Source organism: Pseudopipra pipra, chromosome 12, assembly GCF_036250125.1.
Source record: "Pseudopipra pipra isolate bDixPip1 chromosome 12, bDixPip1.hap1, whole genome shotgun sequence".
In the NCBI taxonomy this organism is placed as follows: Eukaryota; Metazoa; Chordata; class Aves; order Passeriformes; family Pipridae; genus Pseudopipra; species Pseudopipra pipra.
In genome coordinates this window covers 16,935,351-16,960,076 of record NC_087560.1, presented here as the reverse complement: position 1 = coordinate 16,960,076, position 24,726 = coordinate 16,935,351, and the positions used below count along the sequence as shown (strand labels likewise).

The 24,726-nt window shown below is 38.7% G+C and overlaps 1 long non-coding RNA gene across 3 annotated transcripts in view; it reads right to left on the bottom strand.

Annotated features, from left to right (window-relative positions):
* The window catches only part of LOC135421013 (uncharacterized), a 400,285-nt gene that overhangs the window by 242,686 nt on the left and 132,873 nt on the right, over positions 1-24,726 (bottom strand). The window contains exon 1 of one of the 3 annotated variants that reach the window (XR_010433818.1): positions 3,679-3,805. The exons of 1 other annotated variant lie outside the window; for it this stretch is intronic. This is a non-coding gene — a long non-coding RNA (uncharacterized LOC135421013). Of the gene's footprint in view, positions 1-3,678; positions 3,806-24,726 lie in introns of those variants that run through there. One more of the 3 variants, XR_010433817.1, reaches the window with a different exon arrangement.

Here is a 24,726-nt window from a genome sequence, read left to right as displayed (position 1 = left end):
TGCTACTAGTTGTCATTTTTGATTCCTGGAAAAATGAAATAAGATTTAACTTCAAAAAGTTCTTCTTTATTATCTAATTAAATAAAGGTGGCAGATTAATTGACTAATTGGTGCTCATGTATAGATGGAGACATATGGAAAGGATTTAAGATTAGACATATGGAAAGGATTTCTAAGATCTGTAAGACTGTGAGCAGCATTTTATCAGATGTTTTGTATACAACACGTGACCTGCACAAAATGCTGCATTCAGCATATACGCCAGATTCATAAATGGGTAGATATGAAATTCAGCCTCATGGACATATTCACAATCAGCAAAGATGCAGACTAGTAATTCCATTTTGGACACAAACTCAGCAACAAGGAGGAATCCTGAATACATGCTGAAATGCCATAATAAATAGTGATTTCTAAATTATTTTGGGGGGGACAGATTCTACCATTCCTACTCCTACTGAGTTATATACAAACTCATGAAAAGTACCCATTCAAGAGCATAAAAGTGCCAGACTTTGAGTAAGACCTCGGTTGGCTGAGTTTAATGTGCACATGGAAAAAGGATGGAAGATGTTGGGATGTAAGGCCACTCCATTCCAGTATTAACTCACAGGGAGATGGTCTAGACAACGGAACTCAACGCCACAATGTACACACAGACCCAACAGACACAACCACGCTCGCAGCAGAGAAAGAAAAAGACCGAGTCAGACAAGCCTTGCAAGAGAAAAACAGTTTTGTTCTGTCAGGTTAATGGGTTGCAATATCCCTGCCACATCTGCAATGGTTTTAGAGGATTTATACCTGTAGTGAAGCAAACGATGACCGCATTGCATTATCGTCTTTCAAATAAATACAATATATTCTTGAAATACTGCTTTGGTCAAGTGCCTGGGATTCTTGTTCAACTCCAGCAAAGATTTTGGCTTCAACTCAGAATTGTAAGGCCTATTTGGAAATTATAATAGAGAAACTTGCTACAAGAAGAAACGTGGATTCTTTCACCCCCAAAAGAAAAAAAAAAATTCTATGTCATCGCTACCCTGAAAATGACATTTGAACTTGGGATTTGACTAAATACAGTGATGAAATCTTGAAGCTCTTTAAGCATTTATCACCTAGAGAACTGCTCAAAGAGGCCAAATCAGGAAAAATGGCACTCAGTGGAAAGCTACCACACAGAAAAAGGAATATTTTTTCTTAAATATAGGTAGAAAGCAGCTGTCACCCGACAGCTAAATGGAGGTACCAGTGTGGGAAGAGGTGGCCTCTCTGACTGCACTAAGAAGCCTTATTTACATTTTTCAAAATTCCTGACATGAAATAGGAATTCCCTCCATTCATGATCTCAGACCAGTTATAGCTTAATTCTGGAATTAGCAGCATTTCTTATAGCCCCATCCCAGTACCCCTAAGAAGTTTAGCATGCCATGATTCCAAAACAATTAATTTTTCAGCTCCTAGTGCAAATGGCCCACAAATAAGGAATTATTTGAAGATAATGATTCAGTTTATCCTCTGGAAAGTGGGTACCCTATTATTCTGACTGTACCTTCCCCTGCTTACTTAACCCAACTGGAATATTAACTCTTAGTCAAAACATGTCCACGCACTCACAGTGCCCACAAATAATGATTAACGAATTTGAAGATATTGATACTTTCCCTCGATTTACTTTTCTGGAAATAGCAAAATACCACAGTTTGTCAAAGTTAAAAGCCTTAACTCTTCTTAATCCTAACCATAACCTTAACCCAGCCCCAGACCCTGACTCAAAGAGGCCTGGGAACCCAGCGCTGCCCGCAAATCAAAAAGAATAATTCCTTCAAAGCTCGTGATGCTTTGCTCTTGTTTTATCTCCAGGAATTTGTGAAGTCTCACACTCATCTTGGCTGCTATCTCCCTGTTTTTTCTAACTCACAGCCTCACCCCAGCTTAAAGCAGACAAGGACATCAGGTTTCCCCCGCAGAAACTGGAACATACCACAGCCTGTCACACTGGACACTTCTCCTGACCCTAACCCTAACTCTAACCTAACTAAGCTTGGGAACTGAAGACAGACTCCCAGATTAGTCACGCTTTTTGTTCACCTGTCTGAAAGTTGCAAAAGACCACTGCCCCTCCTGCACTACAGACCCCATTTTTCCAAACCTGAATCTTATTCCTAACCTTAGGTGGGCATGGGAAACATCTGCCAGCCTGCAGCACAGAATGGGAAAGCAGAAAGCAGACAAAACATGGAGTTTCAAGCCAGCATGCCCAAAGCAGTGCTGATTATGGCAAACATTTTATTAAAAGCATCTCAAGTGGTATATTAAATAATTTAGTACTTCTTACTTTAAGAAATCTAAGAAAACATGTATAAACCAGTCTCACAAAAACCCAATTTTATGTAGTGAACAGTTTGTGCCAAATTCCTTATGGTTAGTGGGAGTATAAAACATCTCAAAATGCTATGAGGGACTGCAACAGGCAAAACACATTAAAAAACACACTAATAATACTGATAATAATTTCTGCTTAATACTGATATAAGAACTAAATGGGGAATATATATTGGCAAATCTTATTTTTGAAAGGTTATAACCCAGCCTTCATGTTCATTTTTACAATAACCCCAAATTTCCTACTCAATCCTACACTTAAAACAAGAGAGAAGTAAAAGATTGAATCAAGACTCGGTGAGTTCAGAGAAACACTGTAAACATTAAAATAAGAATTAATAATGCCTCAGAAGATCTTAAAACCTGCTGACAGACCCATGTTTCCCACATTCAGATATGTCTCTGTGTGTTGTTTCCAAATGTGAGCTTTAACTAAGCGTGTCAGGTACCAACTCATATTTTTCCTATTTTCCATCATATGCATCAGCCGGTTCTTTTCTCTAACAAAGGAACCACAAATTGTCACGGAGGTGATTCACCAGAAATACGTCTCAAAGATGAGTTCAATGTAAAAAAAAAAAAAAAAAAAAAAGAAAGAAAACATTTGAAAAGCACAACTATCCCTCTTTTACTTGTGGCTTCTGATTTTGCAGATCTCTGTGTTTTCCTGCAATCCCACCCAGGTTGCCCATTCCCAATTTACAGGGCCCGCACGCCTTTCCATGCACCAGCTGCAGCAACTGAAAGTAATTATCACTCCAGACACAATAAGGTGTTAAAGGTAGTGGCGAGCATTTTGTGCAAAAAGAAAAAAAAAATTAGGAAGAAGGGAACCTGATGAAAGGAGATTAGTGTCTGTTAGTCTTTTGGAGAGGAACGGGGGAAAGCAAAGAGGGGGAGCGAAATAATAAATAACCCCGATCCTCAGGGAATACTTGCATATGTAGCAGACAATGAAATAAAAGTTTTCTTTGAAGAGTGAGTTCCTTTTTGGATGAAGTAAGCGGCACCAAAATGAAATCACAGAGTTATGTTACAGTTGATGTATAACTGATCAAAAGAGCGACAGGATGGAGTTATGAGAACAGAGACTGAGAAAAACGGAATTAAAACAAAACATACTTCGAAAAATAACCTACAGAACTCAGGGAACGGGAACAGCCACTGCCAGAGAGCTCACAGAGGCTGTACCTTAGGAGCAGTCTAACAGCCCGTTCAATACCTGTCCTGAACTTCTTTTGGGAGGTGGGAGGGAAAGAGAAGAGAAGGCACGCACGGGAGGGAAGATCTTACTGGAAAAGTTGTCAGAGGCAAGGCGAGGAGGGCAGGGAAGAATACGAGTTCGCTCCCAGAAACGGCAGAGAGGTCGGATCCGTTCTGGCTCTCTGTTTCTTTCCAGGGGATCTAATTTGCAGTGAAGCCCCTGGGAGTCCTGTCACCGGCACTAGTAGGAATGAGATCACAGCCTGAGTATTTGTTCTACATTTTCCAAGAAAGTAGATTTTAGCACAGCAAAGGACTCACATAAGGATCTCTGTGAATAACTAAGGTATGCTGAGAAATGCTACTGTAGGGAAGGGATTTTTTTAGCTCTGTTATATTTCTGCAAGGGGTACAGGTTTATTTATTTATACAGGTAATAGCTGCTCATTCTGATCCTACTTTCACCAGTGTTTTCTCTGAATTAATTCCACTGATGATTTAATGCCTGCTGAATTGCTAGTGGGGGTATTCCCCAGCCTTTCTAGTCAGCTCTGCTACGGGGTCGGCTCTGCTACAGGGCAATGTCCAGTAGCTATAGGTGAAATTGGTGATTACCCCTTCAGATGGCACAACAGCACCTGGAATACAGGCTGTAATCAAGAATATTCAGTCTTTACAGTGTGTAAATCCACACTCTAGCTGTCTACCCGCTAATTCTGCAAGAAGTTCTAGATGCTGATCAGTCTCCTCCTTATTAAGTGAAGCACGAGTAGAATCAGACACAGAGCAATGTGAAGTATTTCCAAAGAAATTGCACCCAACTCGCCTGCTTTGTTAGAAGCTTCCAATTCAACAGAACTCAAAGCTAAAAAATAAAAAATAAAAAAATTACAGTCCATGGAGCATTCAAAGCAAGGACTGGCTTGTACGGCTGTAAACTAAAGTACGTGTTTTCACACGGATTTTCTGCATTTGAATAGCTCTGATTTCAAGCTACACAAACCTTTCCACTTGTCTTTTGTACTGGAGATTTTTGAATGCTAAAAAATCCCTAGCTTTGGAAATGTGACCAGTTACAAATTTAAGCGAAGAGTTGTGATTTGGTTTGGGTTTTGTTCACAAATCTCTGCAAACCAAATGACACCCTTATTGGCAGAGCTAAATAACATTCCCAGTGCCCCTTGCAAAACATCTTCCAGTCTCGTGGAGCCAGAAATTAGCTCAGATGTTCCAGAGTAAAAAGAAACACCGAAGGCCAACTGGAAAGCATCATCACATACACTATAGCAGGCCTGCAGCATTGACTCTGATGTACTGTCCTTGACACATCTTGTCTCTGGGTGGTAGAAGAAAGGCAGTATCAAGAGGTGACTGAGGGAAGAAGAAGTAACATATGTGTGTGTGTGTATATATACGTATATCTGAATATATATATGTGAATACATATGTGTGTGTGTATATATATATATATGAAAATCTAGTGCTTCCTGAATCAACTCTGTCCAGCTACCTGCCCTATTTCTAGTTAGTTCCTTGATCAAAAGTAAGATGATACATTGCCTTAGAAAGCATTCAGCTGCAACTGAAGCGAGAGTGGATGATGCTTCCTAGACTTCTTTGGGGAGTACAGGAATTGACACTGATTACACTGTTTCTTTAGAAGTCTCTTTCTTCAATAAAAATCCTCCCTAATTTTCTCCACTTGCTTTGTAATCTCTGTACCAAATGTCAGAAATTAATCATTATGTATTGGGACAACAGGATGTGGCACTTGGGGACGTGGTTTAGTGGCGAACATGGTGGTGCTGGGTTAATGGTTGGAACTGATGATCTCAGAGGTATTTTCCAACCTTAACAATTCCATGGTTCTAAAGACAAGCTGACTGTTGTTTGTGCCGCTACACAGCATTATCAGTTCAGTTCATTTCCATATCACTGGTGCTAAACGTTTACGGGATAAATGAGTCAGATATGCCATATTCAATGGCTATATGTGGTTTCAGCTTCTGAAGCTAGAAAACTATTTAAGGAGAATTTTTAAAAGGAAAAACATTATCAGGACATGAGGCAATCTGCAGAAGGAAATTTAAGTAAAAATAAAATTGTTTAGAGCTTTTTTTCATTGTGAGAAGGAACTACTCTTTATGGGTAAAGTAAATAAAAATACTGGATGGTATAAAAAGTCTAGTGAGAACATTTCTAGAGGAGGTAGAGGCTACTGATTTTGTTTAAGGGCCTACCCCTTCAAATGCTTGTAGTTGTAGGTAACTGATGTTCAAGTGATCAAAGTTACCTTTATATGCACACATTGATACAACTGGCCTTAAAGTCACCTCAGGTAAGTGTGTGAACATTAAGTGACAAAATTGTGGATATTAAAAAAGCAGCTGTTGTGGACTCAAAACTGTGTAGAAGCACTTGAAAGCCATAGAAGTGTAACACAACATAAGCATTAAACGATACCACGTTGTTAACACAAGCCATTACACTGATGCCCTGCAATGCTTCCTTTGCCACTTCTCTCATATTATGAGAATGTTTTTCTAGACCTTCTTCATTCCCCGAAGCAAAAACTGCTTTATGGAAAGAATAAGACCCTAAGCATTATATGGTGTTTTTTGTTCATCCACAGGCATGAAAGGCATCGACACCATTCAGTTTCTCCTGACTGAGACGGGGTGTTTAACAGCAGAGTACACTCAGAAAATCTGCAGAGCAATTCCTTCCCCAGCCCTTTTGCTAAATATTTAAAGTGGGGAAAAGATTTTCAGAATTATACAGGGAGGAGTCCAAACTTACACTGATCAACAGCCAGCAATTCCGATATTAAATTGTTTGTGATCCATCACTTCAGTTTTTTCTGAAATTGCCTCATGGGGAAACACTACAAAATAAAACTTCAATACTCCCATAAGCTCCAAATAAAGCTTTTCTCTTTGATTGCCTCTATCTCATCTGTCTGCTTAGATTTGTGTGTCTAGTTAAGTGAATACAGAAGACCATACACTTGAAATGAAAACTACACAGAGTACACTCTTGACTTGTTACCATAATTTACCTTCTAAGTGGAACCTCTTATGAGCCTACTCAATTATATTTAAAATGACTGCACCTTTATTTCAACACAGTGTACATGCTGAACCTGCGGTCGAAAATCCTGAGCTGATGTAAAATTGCAGAGCCTCATCAAAATTCATAGGGGATTCCTGATTTACACCAGCACACACAGGGCCCCCAGAACCCATCAAACTGTAACACTTCTCCCATGGGGAACAATATTAGTGTTAAGCAATAAAATGAAGTTGGTTTTATATCTAATGTTGATTTCTTTTCTGATATGATACTTTAGTTTATGCTTTTTCATGCAACAATACCTTGAATACATGGCAGGTTTACACTGAAAAACACAGTTTAAAAATACTTGTTAAATGCTGAAGTCTTGACAGTTCTTTTAAATAATACTGAAAAAAAATGCACAAGAACATTTTGGTAGTGGAACGAAAAATGCTGCAGTTTACAGCTCTGTATGTCACCGAGAAATTAGTATAGATTTTTTTTTTTTTTCTAGGACCACTGTCAGGGCTGGCAGGCCTAAAATTAGACATACCAGGTATGCACTTCGCACTGTCCCTCAGGTCTGCCTGTCAGTTCCCCGGGAACAAGATTCCTGTATATTTCAATACCCTTCCTGCTCCGCGGATCCCCAAGAACAAAGCCGACGGGCAGAGGCAGCACTTCATGACACGCATCTCTGCAAGCAGGAAACAACCCGTCACCTTGGGGGTTGCTGCTGAGGGGTCACCTATTTAAAAAGCAGTATTTGGAAATAAAGAAACATTCATGTGTAATCTGGAATAGTGGGAACTGGAAGATGGGCGACTGAGCTATTTTAAAATATTCAGACCTATTTTAAAGTGATAATCAGATATGAGCTGAAAAATAAATCAATGAGTTCTCCAGTGATAAACTATCAATATTAACTAAAGGTCAAGAACAGTCTGATTTTGTTTGTCTTAGGCATTGCTTTTCACAGTTGACATTAATTCATGTTAAACCTGCACCACTTGCCATTACTTTTTTTTTTTTTTCATTTTTGGAACAAAACCTGACTGTAGGGTCTCATTTGCTACATCATTTACCTTTTTCCAATTACACAAATGACTGAAGTTGACAGTGGCATGTTTTTGAGTATAAATATGATAATTTACTACTGGGAAAGAGATAGCATGATCCTCTTTATTCTGCCACACTCTGCTTGCAATGCTGTGCAGAATCTTAATTGAAAGATTTTTAAATAGTAGCTAAAATATTGTTTAGGTTTTGTTGTTTTCTTTTTTCTTTTTTTTTTTTTTTTTTTAAATAACAGCTCTTGAAGCATTTTCTTTTCTTCTGCTATGTGTCCTTTTGCTCCTGCTTTTCATCCATTCTGGTATAACCGACTCTGTCTGGATCATGAGTTATCATTGGCTGCCAGTGGAATGCTACAATGCAATTTGTCTTATTGAAACATGGGCTAGCCCCACATGGCTGCAAAGAATCATTCACTTTCTAATAAATCAAACATTTGGTAAAATTCCTTCTTCTCTGACATGAAACGGTAGGATAGACAATGCTGCCTCCAAACTGATGGTGATAAAAATGCCTTTTTTGTTCAGCGCTACTGAATTATTTTCTGATTAGTGAATTGCAACTACCAAATCCAAGCTCGCTTCCTTGGCTGGTATTTTTTCCCTTTCAAATTCAATCACTGTACTGTTTGTCTACTGTAAATAGAATGTTTCTACACTTTACCTAATTATCAACATTGTTTTTCCACTTAACAGAAAGAAAATCCTCGCCCCTTCGTAATCACTGCGAATTTTGCCATGAAAACATGGAATTCTAAAGCTATGCTACTACATCTCTGACAATCTTTCAAAAATATCTGTCTGATAGAAGCTTCAAAATTATGTAATATGAAAGGCTCAAAGAATAAATTTTTTTTTTTTTTTGGTAGTATCAGTAAAACTTCAGAGGTTACCATAAATGTCACTTTTCTGCAGCTGTAGTTTCTCTGCCAAATCTTTGGAAGACCAGTTATCTGGAGAGGACATCTGGGATTTCCAACAGTAATTACAATATATTTTGAACTGCGGAAGTGACATTATGGGTATCATCTACTCAGGAAGAAGCATAAGCTGGGATGAATCCTGAGAGTCTATCAAAGAGCAAACCCCACCCGCTGCATCTGAGCAGTTTAAAGTTAAGGGTTACGCTCGAGCAGCGAGTTCCTCACATAAGATCTTTCAGGATGGCTTTATTACTTCTAACATTTTGAAAGGTATGCTGGTGTAAGAGTCTCTTAATGCTGCTAATTCCGTCTGCTAAGATATCAAACATCTCATGTCAGGAAAGTCTTTCCTATAACTTTCAGACATGTCCACCAAGCCAAAGCTGCCTTTTATCTTATGATTTAGGAAGGGGAGGGAATTGTGGCTCCCTTCTATCAGTTTATGATCCCAAGATTTAGAATCTGCACGGAATCTGTACCATATGTTTGGCCACAATCTGTGCAAACATTGCTAGGAACACAGTCCTGTAATGCGGCCCAAACAACCCCGCGATGCTGAAAGGTGACAGGAGGGTGAATTTCCATCAAAGGCTGGGTATGGCTATAAAACAGCAGTGACAACCTGCAGGAAGCACTGGGGCCCTTCCACAGTAATGCAAAAACAAACTTCATGGAGTTTATGGAGTCACAGCTCAGCCTCAGACATCCCTAGGACACGACAGAAAGCAGAACCCTTCATGCATCCTACATCTTGCTGTTTCCCCAGCCACAGAGCAGTGTCAGCTGGTCATATCTGGATCCAACAAATGAAGGGAGATAGGGCTCCTTCATCACATCATAGAGGTTACCTGAGATCCTTCTGTCTGGTCTGAAGACAGTGTCAACTTGTGCTCTGGTTAAAGCTCGTGTTTGAACAAGAGACACAGTAAAACCAGTTTAGCAGCAGACCAGCTAGGAGAGGTGCTGGCTGAGAGCTCCTGCCTTGACCACCAACTTATTAACAGAGTGCCTGTTTCCTGTGGCTCATTCCAAGGGTGTAATCTGTCATTTCCACAGCTCTACTGGAGGAGTCAAGAAAATGGGACATAGTGCAAAAACTACCTTTGTAGCCACCTAGAAACGAACTTCTCTTGAGAATGAATTTTTACGGAAGACTTACAAGAGCATGTAGTGCTGACTTGCACGCTGAGATCAGGCAACAGGGAATTCTGCTGAAAACTCTCTTCCAAATCTGGTTTGTCACCATGAGATCATAAAACTTCTTAATTGGCCAGAATCAGACTCAAAATTCAAGAACATCATCTATCATAAAACCCCCTCCAGATTGCAAATATGCAATCAAATATTTAACACAATACTGTCTAACACCTGGGAATTCACACAGTGAAAACCAAAAACCAAGGCAGCAAATGATTTAGCAGCATGAACTGCTTTTGCATGGCATTAATGATGATCAAGGTAAATTTAGGCTTAGTCTCTATAGTACACAGCCTTTACAATTTTTTTATCCTCCAATTGCAATAATTGAGTACATGTTAGGAATAGGATATAATCTGAATGAGTTTGCTTTGATTTGTTTTTGTTTAAATCATACATCAGTCTGGTTCTAATTCAAGCTCTCTTCTGGCACCTATGTAGGAAAACTCCATTTATTTCCAGTCACCCTTTTGATGTAAACAAAATCTTTGTCCTGCAGCTATATCTTAACTAGGTTAGGAGGCACAACAGCTATGTAATGGTATCATGTGCACTTCTGTCACTGCATATATTATTTTTGTCCACTTGTAAATAAATTAGCACCACTAGCAGTTTACCTATAGTGGCTTAATCATAGACAAATTCTTGAGTCCCTATCCCAGTAGTGTTACTTACAGTCAGCCTGATCCCAAGGCACTAAGGAACCTCGCTGACCCCCTTGCCTCATCTGTAAAGTGGGGATAACAATATGGGGTGGAGGAAGGATGCATTGGTAATATTTGTAAAGTGCTTTGAAGATGCTGAGAGTGCCAAGTGTTATCATGGTTTCTAAGCTCTGAAATGTTTGATATGATTATGTGCACACATAATTTTTAATGGTAATTCAGAGTGCAAATTAGAGATGATATTTACATTTCTTCCAGGCAAGCTTAATTTCCAGTTATCAAGGAAAATATCTATTGCACAAATAGGGTATCAGCTATTCAAAAGTTCCCTCAGGGCCTACCAGTTCTATAGCATGCCATTTTTTTTAAGCTGTCCATGAGATGACAGACTGTAGCAGTTCCCTTGGAGGTATTATGGATTACTGATGAAACAATAACCAGAAGTAATATTTTCCCATCAAAACTGGAGACTAGGGGTTTTGTTGTTGTTGTTATTTTTCTCCTAACAACACATGCTTTCAAAAAGGCTTTGCCTTCATTTATATGTAATTCGCAATCCTATATACAGAACCCTTGAAAATATAATTAAATTCATAATGGACTTTTTTTTAAGCAAAAGTCTGTAGTTTGCTTCTGTTGAAAGCAGAGAACTGTCAGTTATGGCACTTGGAAAATTTAGCATTTCTGTTTGCTAAAGAAAACCATCTGAGGCTGAACGTGTTTAGTACAGAACTTCTACTGCAGCTTCTACACTGCAGCAGTCTTGGGCTCTTGAAGAGACAACTAACCAGACAATGTATTTAAAAGACAATGAAAAGAAATGAAAAGACAAAAAGATAAAAGATTGAGCAGCAGAATCCTGTTTAGGCTGCTTATCAGTGAGGTGAGAGAACAGCACTTGTCAAAAAACCCCATATAAAAGCAAGTTATCAGTACACAAACACATGAGGACATAGCAGTGCTTAACTCCTTCTGAAACCAGGAAGAGTTGGTCACCTAAATGTTTCTGAAGCTCTGATGGGTAATGTCCACACATACAGTACATATATAATTACATATAATATATAAAATAAAACACAGATGCTCCTTGTGACTCAAAGGGGACTTGTAAGAAAAAATCCATTAAATGTCAGTATTGCAGTGACAACAAGAACCACAGAAATACTTCAGATGACACCAGTCTCTGAATTTCCTTCCATACCCTCATTTACCCATTTACCTGCAAAACTGTGTAATGTAATGGAATCACAGAATGCCAAAATCCCTGAGGCTGGGGAAAGGCACCTCTGGTGCCAGTCCAACTCAAGCAGAGCAGGTTGCTCAAGGTTGTGTCTAGCTGAGTTTTGATCTTCTCCAAGGCTGGAGGCTCCACAGCTTCTTTGGGCATCATGTTGAGCATTTGCCCAGCCTCACAGGAAAGATTTTGCTACTTTTAAATAGAATTTCCTTTAACAGCTTTTAGATATATCAGCTATAAGCCAAAAGGCCAGACATCACCTTGATAGTAAGCCACTATACCAAATAAACAGCAAAACAATAATCTGAAACAATGTATTTCATTCTGTGTGTATCTTAAACTGCAGATCCTCAACTCTGCAAACCCCCAGTACAGCATGGATTAGTGTGTGGTCACACCTTCAAGGTATAATTCCTTTTCATACCTTGCCAGACTGGAGCCAATAGGGGGGACGACACATCTGCATCAGAATACTTTTCGAAGGACAAGGGAATTCTGGAAATGCATTACAATTACTATTTCATGTCTCAGTTAAAATCGTGACAGCTGGTTTAATTCATCTCTAGATTCTCTGAAACTTTCCCATATTTTCTCCACATACAGCTTACCTCAAATGCCTGGACTTCCTTCAAAAAAGTTGCAGAATATACACATTTCAAAATGAGAAAGCAGAGATACAACGCAGTGAGACCGTCAAACCCAGGAATCTCAACTAAAGCATGTTCAAAATAAATAACTTGTCAGGATGTGTACACTACATCTGCATCAGTGGGATTTATTGAAGATTAGTTTAACACTTTTCTGTCTGAAGGAATGAGGTTGGTTGAAGATCCCAGTTTGTTGTGTGCCCCCAGCTTTGTATAGGGAGGGGTAGTCTCTTTACTTTGGCTTGCACCAGCTGATGATGCTGTGCAGGATTTCAGGAATTTTGTTTGAAGACTGATTCTGCTTGAGTTTAGTGTCCCTGTCCTCCACAGCCAGGAAAGCTTTTGGTTTTCATTTATCCTATTTTTATTTAATTGTTTCTCTGTGAGGTCCAGAAATCTTAGTCTCCTTTTTTCTCTGTAACCTTTGTCTCTCTCTGTCTCTGTTCTGACAGTGAAAAGGCTACGCATTAAACAGATTCATCCAGGACCACTAAAAGTGGGGGAGAAAGAAAAGAGGGGAAAAAAAGGTTGTCTATCAGACCATTAATGTTTAATTTCTTTCATGTCTAACATTTAGATGGATACCTGGAATAAAGGCCTTTCTATTCAAACAATGTATGAATCAAACAATGGATCCCAATTTGGGACCTTGGGAGTTCCTGGCCAATTGCTAAGAGTTTGTGCTCCCCTCACTCAAGGGAGGTCTGAAATGTCAAAATCTTCTGTCATTCCACTTGTCATATCACATCCCACAAAGGAACATGGAAGCCATCATCCTCTCTGCTGTTTATTGTCATGAAACCCCATAAATACTCACTCTCCATAAACAGTAACAGCCCAATTAAAGCACTCTTTACCAAGCGTGATCATTTTCAGACAGAAAGTATTGATTTATCCACCTATGGGCACTGCATAGAAACATCTCTTAATGAGAATGATAGTGACCTCCGAACTCTGCTCTTTCACCCCGTAATATACTCTCTCAATTTTCTGTTAAGTGGTCTAGTGGCACATCAGCAGAGATGGAAAGACACTCTGATTCTTTAATGTCGACAGTGGAAGGCTCGCCAGGAATGCTCAAATCTTCATTGTAATGGGAGGTGAACAGAAAGGTCACTTATATGCAGGGCTTTCAGCTTGTTTGACAAGGCTTCTTTAATAAGTGGAACCTTGTTGGGGTACACTTGTCCGTCAACTGCCTTTGCCACTCAGCACCAACACAGCCAAACACAAACAGTCCCTGTCTCACCGCCCGGCTCTGGAGTCAATTCACCTGCCCAGAAATCCTTTGCAAAATTTACAGGTTGGTTGGTTGGTTGGAGAGGAAGCAAAAGAGACCCTTGATTTTATTCTGCTCAGCAGCTTAAATTTGTGAGCTTACTGCGTGTGTAATTGACAGCAGACATGGTGCACTAAACCAGCGCATCCGTTACTTTGATTAATCCTCCTTTGGAGTGTGATATTGTTTGATATACAGTGCAGGGCTGACACAGGTTACTGTAATGCCACTTTACCAAACAGATTACAAAATTGTGCAGGGAGTATACAGCACTCGTGCAGATAAATACACACAAGAGGAAATTCTAACAGCTTTTAATTTCCATGCTTTTCAGTTTTATTGTTGTAAATGCAACTCTTTATAGGACTAATGACACAGGCTGGCTCGACTGAGTCAATTACACCAGTAGGCACTTGGATCAGATATTTCTCCTGCTTTCCATTTGCACTGTCTACGCTTCTGATATTTGACTAAATTACATTGCACCGTGGTGCATTGGCACTTGCCATATGTTATATCTCAAAGCATTTTAAAGGACAATAACAAAAAATAATAATATACAACACGTAGTTCAAAGTCGGGACGCAGGCAAGTGTGTCAATCATTATGAGCTACATTCAGCAAATAGCCCGGAGTGTTGCGTTACTGTGTCCTCTAATCTGTGCTGGTGTTAAATGAGTAGGAAAGCTGGTAAGGATGCCAGGGACACTGACTGCTCTCAACTGTGTGGGAATACTTGTGTGCGTCTGTGAGCGCGCATGTTTGTTTGTTTTGGGGCAAGAGGGATATTTGGTGAATTTTAGTACTCATGAAAGTTAGACACTAACAGCACCATCTGTCCTACCACACAGAGTGCCGCAAACTTCCTCCACACAGATCTGCCAGTGCACTTCAGCTCTGACCTCCAACACCCCTTCAATTCCAGTAATGAGTCTACAGCATCTCTTGAGAAGAAACTGTCAATTGTTCTGATTTCTGCTAAATTGTGTTATGCTTAGCAGTGTGGGCAACTGCCCACTAGTGACTAGCCTGAGGCCACTAAACTCCAATCCGAACCTTGCCTTCTGGAGGTGAAGAGATTGCTTAATATACCCAGGCACCATTTTACAAGCCCCAACTCCTTTTTACTTCACTCACTCACCAAAATTACGCAGAACAAATCTGCGCTGAAGGTCAATTCAGAACAAGGGATGATGAGGTTTTGTGTCACTTCCTTTCAGGCCTTTCTCCGGCCCTGGTAATTTCTGGTTTCAAACACTGGTGCAGTCTGCCTAAGGAAGAATGTTTCTGACAACTCAGTTTGCCAATTATATATCCCTTGGGACTGAGTTCCACGATAGTGGCAAGCCCTCCCATGTTTGTTCTGGGCAAACTCTATAATATTGACAAAAATAGATTTGTATATCATTGCATCTTCCTTTAATTTGACTCAAAATCCACTCCAAACACTTCGACTGTGGCAATCACTGCATTTGTTATCCACACAAGTACATGACAGTATGTATAATAATCATTAAGGAATAAATAAAGCCATTCCTAAATGTATGAGTGTTCTACCTAAACCTTCTTTTCCTATGTTTCATGTACAATTTGGATCTGGGTCTTTTTTTGACCTTATTTTTTAAATTGGTATTTGGCTGGTGCAGTAGTGCTGCTGTGAGTTTTTGCATTTGATCGTAACAGAGGAAAACTGTTTTACAGTAACAAACTAAGAATTTGCCAGACTTGATTTGGTTCATAGTTGCTAGAGGTAGTGTGTGATCTCTTCAAATAGTCAGTTTGAGACATTTCAAAAGAAGATGCAAGAAATTATGATGGTTTGGGGTAATCTTACCACCTCAAAGATTTGATCTTGTTTTTTTACTCTGTCAGTGAAAATGTGAAGCTTTACATTCCCTTCCAAATGGGTTAGCCTAAAACGTTTTAATTATGGATAACATAATCTGTAAGGATGTTACAACTCTCTAAATCTTGCTCTCAGATCTGGGAACTGAGATCTGCAGCTCAGGGTGAACATTTGGCTACAGCAGTTTTGACCAAATTAAATGAATGAACGATATTAACAAGTAATCTAATTAAGTGCATATTACTGTGTTTGTGTATATTCCACAGTCCATGCCACCTACCATAAAAGTATTAGAGCTCATCAGTGCAAAGAATATTGCCTTCAACTCCAGTAAAAGGAATAATTTCCCTGCAGGGCAGTAACACTCCTCAACGTGGCGAATAGCCACAGGCTGTGGGGTTGTGACTTTATGGTAAATAGCTACCTCTTTCATCAACAGAGCAATGAATTGGAAGAGCCCCTGGTGAAATGTATGAGGGTAATTTGATTTCTTCAGGTATAAACATGCAACCCACTCATTTTCAGGCACTGCTAATTAGGCTGGGTTATCCAGATGCCTTGGGGTAATTATTTTGGCTGTACTTACTGATAGCTGGGAGGGTTGCGAATGTCAGCCGTGTTCTTTCCCACCTTTGGCCACAGTCCCAGTGATTCATACTGCAGTGATCCCAAGCAAGCATCCTTTCTAAGGGGCATAATTCTACTCCCTCAATAAACATGTCTAATCCCCAATTTCCATTAGGGTTACTTAGAGTTTTCTGACTGATGGTCAGGCACACAGGCAAAGAAATGTCCCCATTTCTTTGAGCACCTTTAAGTGAAAACTAAGAGATAAGGCTTGTTTCCCTTTGCTTTACATGTTTTTAATGGCAACTATATTTCAGCAATTCAGTCCAGTGAAAAAATTGTAGTAAATGACACTCCTATACTGCCAAAAAAAAAAAAAAGAAAAAGAATAAAAGCAAGTATATTCAAAAGAAATCATTATTCCCAGTGATAAAATGCAGCTATCCATGGAGCAGGACACCACAGAATTGTGTTCAACACAACCACTGAGTATAGCACCATCAAGCAGTAAGGCAAAGCCCCATGTTTTCGGATACCAAGACTATGTGACCAAATACTGCAGGAAAGGCATCTCAGGACAATCTGGTCAGAGCTGGAATATGATCAATAAGGACTTGATATTCCTGGTATTCCTTTCCAGATCATAACAGAGTCCACAAGGGATCACCTCTACATCAGACAATCTGTCATTTCCTTTAAAATGACATTCCCTCTTCCTTTGGAGGGGGAAATCATGATCTTAAAGATCATCTAATTCCTTTGGAACTAGATCTTCAAGGTCCCTTCAGCCCAAACCATTCTATGATTCTATAATTCCTCCTGCCTCCAGTATTTTCCTTTTGCCATTCTTTCTGCAGAATCCCTTTGCTCCCACCCCTTCCTCTTTTTGTTTATAGCTTTTAATTTTGGAGAACTCTTTGTAAAAAAGGAGAGATTGGACACTAATATGGAATTCTGACAAGAAGAGGAAAATAATGGGAGTTATTCTATATCATCACGAGAGTGCAAAGTTCTTTCATTCCACCATATAATGGCAGATTTTCTAGGGATAACAGACAGGTTGAAATGCCATGTTATATCACCAGAATGTAAGCTTGAAGATGCTCCTAACTAGCTCTTCCCCGACTTCCCAGTCAGTTCTTTAGGTTGTATCCATCATTCCACAGTAGCAACATCGGCAGTAAGCAGAACTCTGCTACAGATAGTTGATTTTAAGAGATCTGTCTAAATTATATAATTAATATTGCATATTAAAACAAGAGGAAGAATGCAATTGTTTAGGATTGACCTCAAACAAGAAAATTCTACAAAACTTGGCCAAAATAAATTATTATTATATATATGTGTGTATATATATTCTTATCCATGTGTATATTTATATATTTATATCAATTTATGTAATGCTATAATAAGATATATATGATAACATATTATCTATATGTTATATAGATAATATATGTAATGTGATATATATTTATATTTCATATACACATACATAAACATGTAATTTTTTTTTTTTTTGTGATTTGAAATTATTTTTGCAAACTTTCATTGTGTAAAATATTTTCCTTTCTTTAATTTAGGGAAAAACGTAATTTTGGGGACACAGGGATGCTCGGACAAGATCTGCATATCGCCACAAGAAGACATGAGAAAACCCTGGTCTCCCAAGACAGACATTCACAAAGGCAGACAACAGAAAATGGGTGCGTAGGGTTCAATAGCTCCAGGTAGTTTCTGTATCTCACAGCTTTACTCCCTGAAACACAGACAGACCAGCAAGAGACTTGGAAAGCCACAAAGCCTCTTGTGCCAGCTAAAATCTGAGAAGTGGTGATGGCACAACTCCACAGCCCTGAACATCCCCACGGCCTACATCACCTGGCACTACAGGCTTGAGCTGATTTAGGAATGGGAAGCAAACCACCCTTCCCTTGAGCACACAGTAACCATTTTTTGGGCAGCACCGTGCCTTTTGAACAGTTTCCTGCTCTTCTGTTTGGGAATTGCACTCTTATCCCACAGGGGGAATATTTTGATGGTTTGGGCAACTCCCCCATCCCACTGCGCACACAAGGATTTTTCTCTGTCTCCTTGGAAGCACACTAAAGAGCAGGACACTGACCTGGACCTCCAAACCCACACACACACGAGCAGCTCTCCTTCTCCAGAGTTCTGCTGTTGACACTGGTCTGATATAGTAATTTTTCTCCAATTGAACCATTTATGTGACAAAGGGCTCCTTGTGTTTGGAAAGGGTACTCATGGGAGCAACAGTTTGCCAGTCTCTAGTGCTGATTTCTCTGCTAATAACACAAGGGGGAGAAAATGTTGTTAATATTCAAACCTCCGAGATTTATTAGCTTTTTGGGCAATGCACATTTGTAAGTGTAAATGATGCAGAAAATTCATGTACATGATAATCAATTAAGAGCAGTATTTTACACGAAAACTAAGATTCCACACACTGCGTAAATGACATGCTTTATTCTAAATTGACCTAATACATTTCCAGGAATGTGTCAATTAAAATTTTAGCCTTTTGGAAGAGGGGGAGAAAGACTATGAAGTCAAAGCTATTAAATACTGGGAATAAAATCAGAATTTTGGTTTCCAGCTGGCAGAGGAAGAGAGGTTAAAATTTTAAAGAAATAAAGAAGCCAATCAAAAATAAAATTTTAAAAAAGGAAACAAAATAAATCCTCCCAAGCCCCACAGAATTAGGCACTACTTGCTGCTTCCCAACACTTAAGATATTTCATTGTTCTGATATTTTGATTTTTTGGATTGTCTAGCTCTTGTTTCTTCTAACAAAGGGAGATTATAGAAGGTAAAATAGCCCTGCCATCCCTTCAGGATATATTATATATATAAAAGATAATCTCTGATTTAGGGCCACCTCCCTACCACATCATAGTTAAATAAGGCAGAAAGAGTTATTTTGAAAATGGCACAAGCTATTTCTATATACAACAGCATATTTTTCTATAATACAGAGAAGGTCTCCCCATAGTTATGGTTCAAAATATTTCTATGCAACAAAATGAAATCCAATCAATGCTTTGCTCTTGCGTACTTTGTTTTCTTCCTGTGTTTTACCCAGTTCAGAGAAGGCTACTGACTCCAGCCAGTTTCTCTTTCAAGGTTTTTGTGTCTTTTTTGTGTGCAATGTTTAAACAGTATTTTCACTAAAAAACTAAAAATAAAATAAAAAAGAAACACAAGACTTTTAGTATTTCATAGGAACTGCTGAAAATTACAAATAAGTCCCAGACAGGAGAACCTTCCCCTCCCAAAGCCTGTCTGCAACACAAGAACTTGTATGTGGGGCAGGAGAGCATTTGAGCAGAGTCCCTTAAACATAACAATTATTATAGAAATAATCAGTGCTGTTTAAGAACCAGGCCCAGGAACTCAGTAATGGTTTTACTATTAATGCCAAAGAGCCTAGAAGCTTTTCCTATCAAATGTTTTTGTTCACAAGGACAGAAGGATCAGAGATTCCATCTTCCCTGTACCAGGAACAAAATATTGCCATTAAATATATCTGTCTCCTTCTAATTTTATTTCTAGCAGATGCAGTGGGGAGACTCTTTTGAAATTAATGAAGAGTTCTTCCCAATTTTGGACATCCCATTTTTATTTTTCTCCAACAGTTTCACCGCTGGATGTCAGCTCCTTCCCACCTCTTGCATCTTAAGCCTCTGAACTCCAGTTAACATTTCATAAATGGTCCATTCACAAGTTGTAAACTATTTTTTTTTTTTTGTAGGCCACTTCATTTGTAATTAAAATGCAAAAGGCAGGGACAGAGTTGACATTCCAAGCTAGACCCTGTGAGCACAACGTTCCAGCTGGAGCCAAAGGACAACAAATGCAGCCGACCAGCCACAGAGGTGCAGCAGCATTTTTGCTTCATGCTTTCTGAAAAGCATTTGAACCCCTGTCCAGTGAGGAGGGAAAATCCATTCAGTTCTTTTCATTAGTAATTGTTTTCCCCAAAATAACCACCATTATCAGCATTTTTGGGGTGGGGGGAAGGACTTACATAAGCCATATGCCCGTGCACTGCTGCAAAAGGAAACCAAAAGGAACAAAGCCGGCGATCTTATCGCCAATTTTCATCAAAGCCACAGGGATGGTTTAACAGTGGTTTCTCAAAAGTGTCAATCATAAATTCCAAACTAGGGCTAAATTCCACCATTCACTTCTATAGCTCTACATTCCTGCATTGAAATAGATTTATGGAACAGTGGAAATTCAAGTATTTGCGGGTTTGTGTGTATGGGTATTTGGGGCGGATAGTAGTGGGGTTTATTTTTTGGCTTCCCCCCCCCTCCCTTTTTTTTATATGTATTTGCTATGTCTTTTTGTCTGTTGGCAGGTGTTTCTTCTGACCTCCCCATCTAAAACTGCTGGGCTGTGCACTTCCAGAAAACCTCAGGGGGCTTCGGCAGAAACTGTTGTTTACCATCCCATAGAAACCCTGTTTTTTGTCCATAGATCACACATAATAATGATAATGATCATTCCCATACACACTGATCTTCAAGACACAGGCTCAAAAAGCACCTGAAGAAACATTTAATTTTTTTCAAATAATTGGGGAATAATATAATTTCCATTCACACCTCGGCTACCTCTGTGGAGGTGATGCTTCCCCAGACACTCACTCTGTTAAAGTGGCCTCTCTGGTGGTAAGCAAGTTTTCTTTTCATACTCAAGTCCATTTGTATTTATTATTACAGCCGAAGGGAGTAGCTGCCCCTTCCTTTCCTTCTTAGAAAAGGAGTCCATAAAAATCTTTGAGACGATTTCATCCCAGAAAAACCAGTGACATTGTGCATCCCCTTCAGGTGCTGGGTCTGGCACCACCCCTCTGTGATCCTGGTCAAAACCTCTTCCACCACCTTCCACTGGCTGAGAATCAGGCCTGAGCTACACATTAATACCAGTATTCATTTTACTGGTATTTTATCTTTCTTGGAAGGAAGGTAAAATAGAGAACCTGTGTCTTCTACAAGTAAATTTTATTGTCCTTAGCGGTTGCTTTCTCAACCACTTGGACAAGAATGACCTGCTGAGGAGCATAAATGCTCTCTGCTTTTTTTTAATGTATTTTTATTGTGTGAGACTCACTTCAGTGTATTTCTTAGGTGAAAATACTGTAACAGGACACAATCTTGTAAGGAGCCGAACACTGCCAGTTAAATGCCAACCATCTTCCATCCCCCCTTAATCATGAAGAAAAGAAGTCTTTCACTCCTTCCAGCATTGTTGCAAGGAGGAATATTTCACAGACATCTTTCATTTCTCATCCTCAGATCCATGCTATGAGCTGGGCTCTGTGCTGATGGAAATCAACATTGTTCCAGTGCAGAAGTACCTCCAAAATGATGCTGCAGGGTCAAACCAAGCCACACAAAACCATCTCCACGAAGTTACACCAAGCCAATATAAACCCACAACGAAGGAGCCACAGTGTTACAAACCAGCACAGTAACAGTCACACTGAGGATGTATTTTCCCCTGATTTAAAATGACTTCCCAAGTAATGGTTTTATTTCTCTTTTTTTTTTTTTTATATTACCCTTTTACACCCAAAACTTTAAACACTCAATTGTTTGTTTTATGATGCCTTTTATAGTTTTGGCAGCTAGTTCAGTGCCATGTATGGAATTTTAAGAATACTCATTCGCTCACAATGCAATTCTAAACTCTTCCCAGATGAACCAAATTTACAATATTAATTACTTCGCTAAGCTAATTTGCTTTTTTTAAAGTTGCTTATAAGTAGTAAATGGTTTTGAATTATAAGGATTTATGGACAAAATTCTCCTCTAAATGCAGTACTTAAACATATATAGCAATCTAGTAACAAAAAAGCAATGTGAATCTTCTTTTTTCTTTTTTTCCTCCAGAATGTATGTTCAATCTTTTGACTTTTTATTTTAGCTAGTTGGGAGATTTGTTCCTTCACCAAAAGAACGTTTCGGTGCAATCTAATTCCAACTAGCAGAAGTGCTACACAGGAGAACAAGATATATTGTGTGGTTTATTTTGCCGGAGAAATATATTTAGTTTTAGTGGGACTCATAAGCTAATAAACTACCTACAGAAGAAAAAAAAAATATCCAGCCATAAATCTTTGCTTCCTTACTTTTAATTGTAAAACTCTATTACTGTCTCTCAAAGGGTTAATGATTCTCTTGGCTGGAGGACAATTCATTCTACGGCTAAACGCAATGACAAATAACCATTATTCTTTCCAACTGCACTGATAATCGGGACAGCTTAAACATTTTCGCCAGTATAAGTGAAACCATTAATCCTCTTGGATTTCACGATAAGCGGTGACTGCGAAATAATGACTGTGTCATTGCAGGCAAGAAAAAATGTTAACAATTAAAACAAGTTAGCCATTATCTTACAGAGTACTGAATCGCTTTCACATTTCATTAGCAATATTGTAAGTGATATGTACCTTATTAAAAAGCTCTTATTATCCAAGAAACCTAATTAGTCAAAATCTCTCAGTCACTGGTTTAATTTTCTAATAATATAAATGCTGCATTGGGTAATGCACTATAAGGAGAGTTGGCTGTTTTTCCAAAAAGAAGTTTGACAAGAAATTCAAAAATCTTATTTAGGATGAAAGATACAGCATAAGGAAATATAGTTTCCTCATGTAGTATCTAGTGAATTAGGTTTTGTTTTTTAAATTTATTGTCTGGGTATATAAAGTATAGAAAAATCACTTTCTCCTCTCAATGTTTAAGCAAATTTCTGGGTGTTATATTGAATGAAACGTTCAAGAAAAAGGCAGAGTAACTTTTGTTCAAGCTGCAAGAGGCATTTTCATTCTCCTCACACTCAACCCTGAAGCTTCCTAGAAATGAAGCCGGTGAACTAACACCTGAGACACAGCTACACCTGAAAACACAGGAGAAAGAAGCCTCTGCATTTCTTAAAGGCAATGTCAGAGATCACACCATCAAATCCTAGAGGCTTTAGCCTCTAAACCCCTAAAAAAAAAAAGACCAAAAGTAATACTCTCATTGCTCTTGCTGCTTTTCGAAAAAACAGACAGTAACTGCTAAAAATATCTCGCGTTTTCCCAGCCAGTACTATTGTTTTTTCTTGGTCAGCAGAGTGAGACTGGAGGTGGAGAGGGGGAAAGATGTATTTTAACACAGTGCTGTGCCAAAGTGCTCCCACGGACAGAACGTACCACCCGGAGCATTTCCAGGAGCATTCGGCTGCACGACTCGGTCCCTGCTTCCTGCTCTCACATGTACGAAATATTAGACTTTAGCTGATACACAGGAGTTGCAAGGCAAAGGTCCTCTCTCAAAAAAGTGACTATAAGAAGCTGATGAAGTTGGATAGAATAATTTTGTTAATGCCAAATAAAGCACGGTTGGATCGACCAAAACACTCACAAAATCCCACTGAATTAGTCAGATGCTTTCAGTCTGAAAGCAAGACAGAGAACAGTGGCCTGTCACATGAATTCTTAATTTCACAGGGGAAACTTATTTACCTTTTACCTGAATTATTTCCTTTTCTCTTTCTTTTCTTTTCTTTTTTTTTTTTTTTTTTTTACAATATAAAGAAGCCCCAAGAACTACAGGAAATGTTTAATTTCAGGTCATATAATTCATAGAGTTTTACATTAAAAAATATTATATTTGTAATTAATATAACTTTTTCTTCATCAGGCAAAGCTAAAGATGTTCTGACAGAGTGACCTAATTCCTCCTTTCCTCCCCCTCTTCTCCTCACATCTGCTCTCCTGCATATAAAGCTTTGATTTGCACTGAGAAATAAAAACCAATTATTTAGAATAAAATCATTAATACTCCATCCACAAACAGATACTTAGGTAGCCCTCTCGGTCGTTCCTTTATTTTGCTTTTAAATGCCCTACTTGTTCTCATATCTAATTAAAGAGGATGGATGATGCTGTTTTCCATGTTCTCACTGTATATCAGCACCATATTTTCAGTTTTGAATTTACAAACTATCATCTCAAATTCTGATGGCCCGTAATTTAAATACTTTACTCCTTTCCATTAGAGCTTCCCAAACTCCCTTAGAGTTGCAGCTGCAATTGAACTGTAAAATTAAGGTTTGGTTTCCAGTGAGCAAATGTTTGGACATGGGATTCTGGCTCATATTTAGCAATTAAGAATGTGCATTTGAGTTGACAAGATAATGTGACTTCAGTATCTCTCACAGCAGGAGTTTTGATCCCATGTTAGTGTTTAACATATGGTTTTTTATACATTACATTAATGTGATTGTAATATGGAGTCAAAACACATTTCTAAACCTATCTCCTTTCTTTCAAAAGGTTTTTCTAAAACAACAACAATAAAAAAACAGTTTTCCATTATTATAATAAAAGCTGGTCGGAGAGAAGCAAAAGGGTTATTTTCATTTGCCACCCCATGAAAAATACTGGCCTTACAGCAAATACTTTAACTAAACCTTATCAACCATACATTTAGTGAAAAATCAATTCTCTTCATAAGGAAAAAGAAGTCTAAGAGTAAACCCTACATGATGTCTCTTACCCTCTTTACCTAATACACTAAAGTGCCCAAACACTGCAGAGATGAGGACATGATCAAAGACCATGTAACAC